This window comes from Chinchilla lanigera, unplaced genomic scaffold (genome assembly GCF_000276665.1).
Source record: "Chinchilla lanigera isolate Chin_1 unplaced genomic scaffold, ChiLan1.0 scaffold00032, whole genome shotgun sequence".
Taxonomy (NCBI): domain Eukaryota; kingdom Metazoa; phylum Chordata; class Mammalia; order Rodentia; family Chinchillidae; genus Chinchilla; species Chinchilla lanigera.
The window spans coordinates 683,054-690,066 of record NW_004955433.1 but is presented as its reverse complement, the minus strand read 5'-3'; positions in this window follow the sequence as shown (position 1 = coordinate 690,066).

Genomic DNA, 7,013 nt, shown 5'->3' with positions numbered 1-7,013 from the left:
TTCAGTTTCAGTTTTAAGTGAGACCTTGCTGACACCCCCCATAATGCCCCATGTGACTGTTGGGTGTTGGACTGTCAGGTTCAGTCCTCAGCCACTTGATTGGCTGCAGGCAGTGCCCAGTGCACGTTTGTGTATGTCAGACCTGAAACTCTTTCTCCTCCTTCTCTTCCTTTTTTCTTCATGCTGAAGCTGGGTGTCGCCTGTTGTGTCTGGATCCAGAAAGCACATAGCAGGTAGGGTGACAGCTTTGCTGTGTGTGCTTCGCAGTGGTGCCTGAAGCTTCATCCTTTGCATGGGTTTCTCCTCGTCACTTAGATACCAAGAAGCGAAGTCCTTTCTGTGTTCTCACTCTGCCAGAGAAGGAACCCAGGGCTTTCGCACTGAGCTACACCCTCTATTTTTAAAAATTTTTTTATTTTGAGACAAGGTCTCACTCAGTGACTCAGTCTGGGCTTGAATTTATGATCCTCTGCATCAGCCTCCCGTAGCCTTTTATTTCTGTCTAATTCCTTTTGTAGTTTTACAAATCTTGAGACTTTTTCTGTTAATTTGAAGATCAGGTTCTCGCGGGTTGCGTGAAACCAGGAACAGTCAGGTGATGTTACAGGGCGACTTTGACGAAGTCATCAGATTCTGAACTTGAAGTTTTTGGTCTTAAATTTTTATTAGTACCAAGAATGGGTTCATTTCAGGGATAAACTCACAACATACAAACGTGTGTGGTCTGTGAATTGAGAACGTTGATACGTATGTAATTGTAGCAAAATCCACTAGTAAGTAAGCTCCACATAAAGCAGCGTTTTAAAATCTGTTCTTCGCTGTATGCCCAGTGCTAGTTCATTGTCTAATCCAATGTACAGGGACTCAGCAAATGTTTCACTGCATGATTTAATTGATTGCAATTTGTAAATGTTGTACCACCTGTCTCACTGGTTGGTCTGAGAATTAATGTGTTCTGTGGGGGTTTATGTTGATGTTGCTTTATTTGTTTTTTGTTTTGAGATAAGGGTTCATTATATAGCCCAGGCTGGCCTGAATTCATGATCTTCCTGCCTCAGCCTCCTGAGTGCTGGGATTACAGTTGTGCGCCACCATGTCTTGCTAGGAATCAATGTTTATAGTCATTTAGCACATTATTTGCCACAAAGTAAGCATTTGGCAAAGTTCTCATCAAAGGTTAGATACCTCTTTATGTTACTTTTTTTCTTAATTTACTTAAAATGAGGCAGCAAGTACAGTTATTACCAGTAATTTGTTTTACCCCTCAAATTCAGCTTTTAGGCCAGTAGTTAGAACTATCCCAGTGTATGCTGTGTGTCGAGCCCTCCCAGATGCTGTGTGGGTTGCAGAGGCAGAGGACTGTGGTGCAGGCAGCTTAGAGAACTCTCAGATGGAGCCATATAGAGAAGTGGGGTGTGAGGTGATGCTAAACTTCACATTGTGTGCCATAAATGTATGTGATTTTTATCAGTTTGAAAGAACCAAGCTACAGATGTAGCTCAGTGGTACAATACTTGCCAAGCATGTGGAAGGTCCAGAGTTCAATCCCCAAAACTGTAAAAACAGAGAAAATTTAAAAGGCACAGCATAGGGCTAGGGGCATCCTAAGTAAGGGGCAGTTCAGCTGCCAGGGGAGTGAAATGTTTCCTAACAAACTGATGCTTATGATGGGCTGGATAATAGTAGAGCATACATTCCTGAATCAAGTTATGGTTTAGAAGTTGGTATAATTTTTAAAGGTAATGGTTAATGTGGATTATTCATATTCTAATTCTTTTAAAATTTGTAATCTATATAAAGTATTACATTGTAGTTCTTTTTTAACTAAAATGTTTGATTAGAATACTGTATTCTTTTAAACTTTTTTTTTTTTGAGACAGGGTCTTACTACATAGCCCAGGCTGGCCTCAAATGCGTGGCAGTCCTGCCTCAGCCTCCTGAGTGCTGGGATTACAGGTGTGCACCAATGCAAATTTAAATATCCTCTCATTTGTTGCTTACATATTTTTAAAATACATTCTCTGAGATTTAAGAAAGACCTTGAATAAGAAGGTCGGACAGTTGACTGGAGCTTTTTCTCTTACAAGCTTAAGGCTCTGGAAATAACCTCTCAGTGTAGTCTTGTCTCTACTTGCACAAAAATGCAAACAAAAGCAGAGAGCACAGTTAATTAGAGGTGGCTTATACTTGTACAGGGTACTTTTTATGTGGTTGTCTTATTTCTTTCAGCATATCCTTTTGTGTTGTCATTCTGATTTCAACATAGAAATGGTTAAATAAAAGTATGGTATATTCACTCAGTGGATTATTGTGCAGCCATTAAAATGTTTACAGTGGGAACCAGGTTTAATCTCGGCACCCTAGGAGGCTGAGGCAGTCAACAAGTTCAAGCCTAGCATGGGGAATTCAGCTACTTGTCTCAAAATTTAAAAAGGGATTCAGACATGGTGGTGTGTGCCCATAATCCCAGTACTCAGGCTGAGGCAGGAGAATTGCCATGAACTAAACTACATAAGCTTAAACTACATAAGGAGACCCTGTCTCAAAAACAACAAAAGAAGAAAACAAAAAGAGAAAAGAAAAAAGGAAAGGAATAAAGGACTGTACTGGAATGTGAAGGACGTATCTTTAATAAGAAGAAAAGGAAAAAAAAGAAAGGCTATAGCTGAATGAGAAGGCCCTGAGTTCAGTTCCCAGTATTGCTAAATAAATTATAAAAAAAAAAAAAAAAAGCTTACAATGGGAAATGCATAGTACAAATTAACAAAATGTGTTTTTATAGTATAATCCAATACATCTACATGTAAGAAAATAGGGAAGAATAAAAGCCAAAGGAAATAGAAATATGTCAAAGGAAATGTGCTAGATATTAAACAGATTTCTTTGGTGTTGAGTTCAGCTGAGTGATCATTAGGACTTGGGCTCCTTTTCTGCTATGTCATTCTCAGTGTTTGAAGCTAGACTCTGAAGTACAATGCTGACTCCGACACAGATGAAAATATAAAATACAAAATACCCAACATCCACAATTTAAAGGAAGAGAGATTAAATTTGGCTCACGGTTTTGAGAGATTCAGTCCATGGTTGGCTGGCTCCAAGGCAGAGATGGTATGGTGAAAGGGCCTGGCAGAAGAAAGCTGCTCATTTCATGGCTGCCAGGAAACAGTAAATGGAGGAGCCAGGGTAAGAGATACAGAATCCCTCGACCAACCTGCCTTTAGATTTCATTAGCTAGAAATGGGTTCCGTTGCCACTCTTTCACAAGAGAAACCAGAAGAGAAAATGATTTTTTGACCTCTCAGATGCACCATAATCATGTCACCTGGGCTTTTGTGAGCAACAAAAGGCTATGGTGGATTTTCGACAGACTGTTAGCAGTGTCTACCACAAGCTTTCTGTAGGAAAATACTTACTGGAACATAATTTTCAATGGCAAAAATAGGCTTAAAATGTGGGAGTATTTAAGCAACTCAGGATGTACTTATTAGGTACAATATTCAAACCTTACTAAACATAATCACTTAGAAGTTATTTTAATATAAAACCATAGAGTAATGTAGAAAAAGTTACTTTGTTTTAAATGCAGAGTATAAGAAGATACGAAGTGATTGTAAAACATGTTTTTTTGACATTGGGATGTATTTCAGTTTCTGCTGCCAGATGACAGTGTTAACGTAATTGTCTTTGCCTGCACATTTGCAAACTTGATCTGAAATCTTTACTTGGCATCTGATAAGATCAAGCAGGGACCAGTATTGAAGCTTGCAGAATGGGAGTGGCCTGTGACAAAATTCCAGAAAAAATATGGAACATTTTTCTACAATTTTAAAGTTTATTTGTATGCAACGTAGATGTACAAAAGCACAAGTACACTCACTGCACTTAAACTCAGCGAATGCATCCCAGTATTCAGCACCAGATTTTAAAAAACAAAAAACATTACCAACACCACTTTAGAAGCCCATTTTGAGCGGAGAACCCTTAAGAATTACCGAAATAAAAAAGAAAGCGAAGAGGGAAAAGATGAGGAGGAGGGGGAGGAAGAGGAAGGAAGAGAAAGAATTGCTGTGGATCATGAGTTCTTAATGGCAGAGATTTGTATGGTGTGGAAACCCTGGGCTTCTGTGATGTCAAGGTCAGTGGGGATTCAGAAGAGTAATTCTGAGTGCAAAGTGTGCTTAAGTAATACAATAATTTACTTTTAAAAAACAGGTAAGAATAAGTATGTTTTGGGGGGGTTGGTTTTTGGTTTTGGTTTTTGTGGTAATGCTGAGCTTGTTATGGATCTCTGAGGTGGCTGGATTTAGGGTGTGTGAATATGAATAAGGGGGTGTGATAACTAAATCCACTGGTACGATTAGCCTAGTTATGGATTTTCACAGTGGGAAGGCCCACCCTGGGTGTGAGTGACACCAACCAATAGGCTTGGAGCCTGGATGGAATATAAGGGGAAGGGAAGGTAGGCAGGCTGGCTGCTTGCTGCTTTCTGCCTGCCCTGCCGTGGACTGTTTCTCTGCCATGCCACCTTGCTTTGGAGGCAGCTGACTAGGAACTGAAAGTTTTACAGACTGAGTGAAAATAAACCTTTCCTCCCTTAACTGGGTGCTGTAGCTCAGCAACAAGAAAAGCAACTAAGACAAAGGTATGTTCCCAGCTCTATTTTTCGAGACAAGGTCTCGCTAAGTTGTTCAGGTTGGCCTTGAACCTGCAGTTTTCCTGCCTCAGCTTCTCTCAGGCATGCAACACCATGCCTGGCAGATAGGTTATTTTTAAATGTCTGTGACAGAAAACTTATCAGAGTTCCTTGAATACATACTTATTTTAAAATTCTGTTACCATTGCAGTAAAAGTTTAAATGGCAGAGTTTTTCTTTGAGGTACATACATACAATAATGGTGCTTATTATAGCTTACAATTTTGTAAATGTGCATATGAAAATAATTGTTGAGTTTAGATGGTGGCAATATAGCTGAATGGTTTTCTTTTTCTTTATTATTTTTTTTTTTTAGCTTTTTTTCTGGTACCAGGAATCGAATTCACGACCTTGCGTTTGCCAGGCAGGCGCTGTGTCGCTGAGCTAAATCCCCAGCCTGGTTTTCTTTTTCTTTACATTTTAAACATTTTGTAAGTGTTTATAATTTCTACTATGCATTTTTTATAAATCTAGAAAACTTCTAGTTCCTTTTTTAGCAGAAGGTGCTTTTGGTGTCCCTGCTATTCCTAGCATTTAAATTAGTTCCCCAGCATACACAGGCCATGGGTTCAATTCCCCATCCTACATAACAACACACAAAAAAACTAACATCAGAACCTGATTTATTATTTGTGTGTATATGTGTGTGTGTGTGTGTGTGTGTGTGTGTGTGTGTGTGTACGTGTACAAAATGGGAACCATAATTTCAGGAAATTTATGAAAGAGGAAGTTTAAAAGAATTAGATAGAAGCTGAACTAAGTGCTGATATTCAACACAAGTTCTTGTTTTAAGAGCACTTGAAATTTTCCTCTAGGGAACTGGGGATTTCGCTCAGCAGCACAGTGCCTGCCTGGCAAGCATGACGTCATGAGTTCAATTCCCAGTGCTGGAAAAAACCCAAAACCAAAAAATAAAAAAAATCTTCCTCTAAAGATTTAAACATTTTATAATTTTAATTGTGACTTTAAAAAAATAGAAATACAGAAAGTAATGCAATTGCCTACCACCTTTTTTTCACTGTTGTTATCTTATTGTATACTTTCTCTTCAAGGTCGGGACCATTAAGCATAAAACTAAGGCTCCACTCAGCCACTTCTCCCTTTCTGGAGATAACTATTATCTTGAAGTTGATGTCTGCCATATCTGGAGGTATTGTCTTCTGCATCCATATATGCGTATGTAGGTAGGTAGTACACAACATTAATTTGGGTTGGGTTTTGTTTTGTTTTGAGACAGGGTCTTGCTATGTAGCCCAGCCTGGCCTCAAACTTGCAGCAATCCTCCTGCCTCAGCTGCCTGAGTGCTGAGATTACAGGCATGTGCCACCACACCCAGCCATGTGATTAATTTGTGTCTTAAAATTTTACATAAAACAATATCATTGTATATATTCTTTAATAATTATGTAATATTAGATTTTTGAGTAATGAAGCTTCTTTCATCTTAATTGTATGGTTTCCATTGTTGATATATCCATAATTTATCACTTCCTACCAAAAAGCAGCTATATTTATCCAGTCTTTCTGCTGTTTAAAAACGTTGCTGTAGTAAGGTTTGAATATGTTTTCTGGGGTGCATGGTTTTAAAATTTTTTTTAACTAACATTTTGATGGAAACTTATAATTGCAATGGCTGAGTTCAAGGGTCTGTGATTCTTTTTTAAATTAATTACGTTTATTGGTACTTTTTAGATATACATAATGCTCACATTCGTCATAGGGAAATTGTACCTCTACATGACCCAACTTCATTCTTTTTTTTCCCACTCCCCTAGCCTCCCTTAAGCTCCCTTTTACCTCCTTATTTACAAAAGCTTTGTTTCCATGTTTTCCTTTTATCATTTTTTTCCCTTTTTTACTTTCCTCTTGGCTGTGATTCTTCAACTTTGTAGGCAATGCAGAATTGTATATTCCTACTGACACTCATGAGTTTGTTTTTTACTACAACCATGTCAACACAGTGTTATTAGTTTAAAACTAGACAACCTTTCATTTATGAAATAGTATTTTAATTTGTGTTTTATCTATCTTTTACTTTGCTCTTTATAATTTGGGTTTCTCATACAAGATAAACCGTGTTAATTTTTTTTTTTTTTTGTATCAGGAATCAAATTCAGGACCTTGCCCTTGCCAAGCAAGGTGCTGTGCCATTCGGCTATATCCCTGGCCTCAGCTATGTGATATCTGAGTTGTGTTTCTGATTTATTTCATTTAACATGGTATCAAAGTACATTCATTTTCCTAAAAATAATTCAAATTTATGGCAGTAGTACTCCATTGTGTGTAAACATTACAGTTTCTTCATCCATTCATCTGTTGA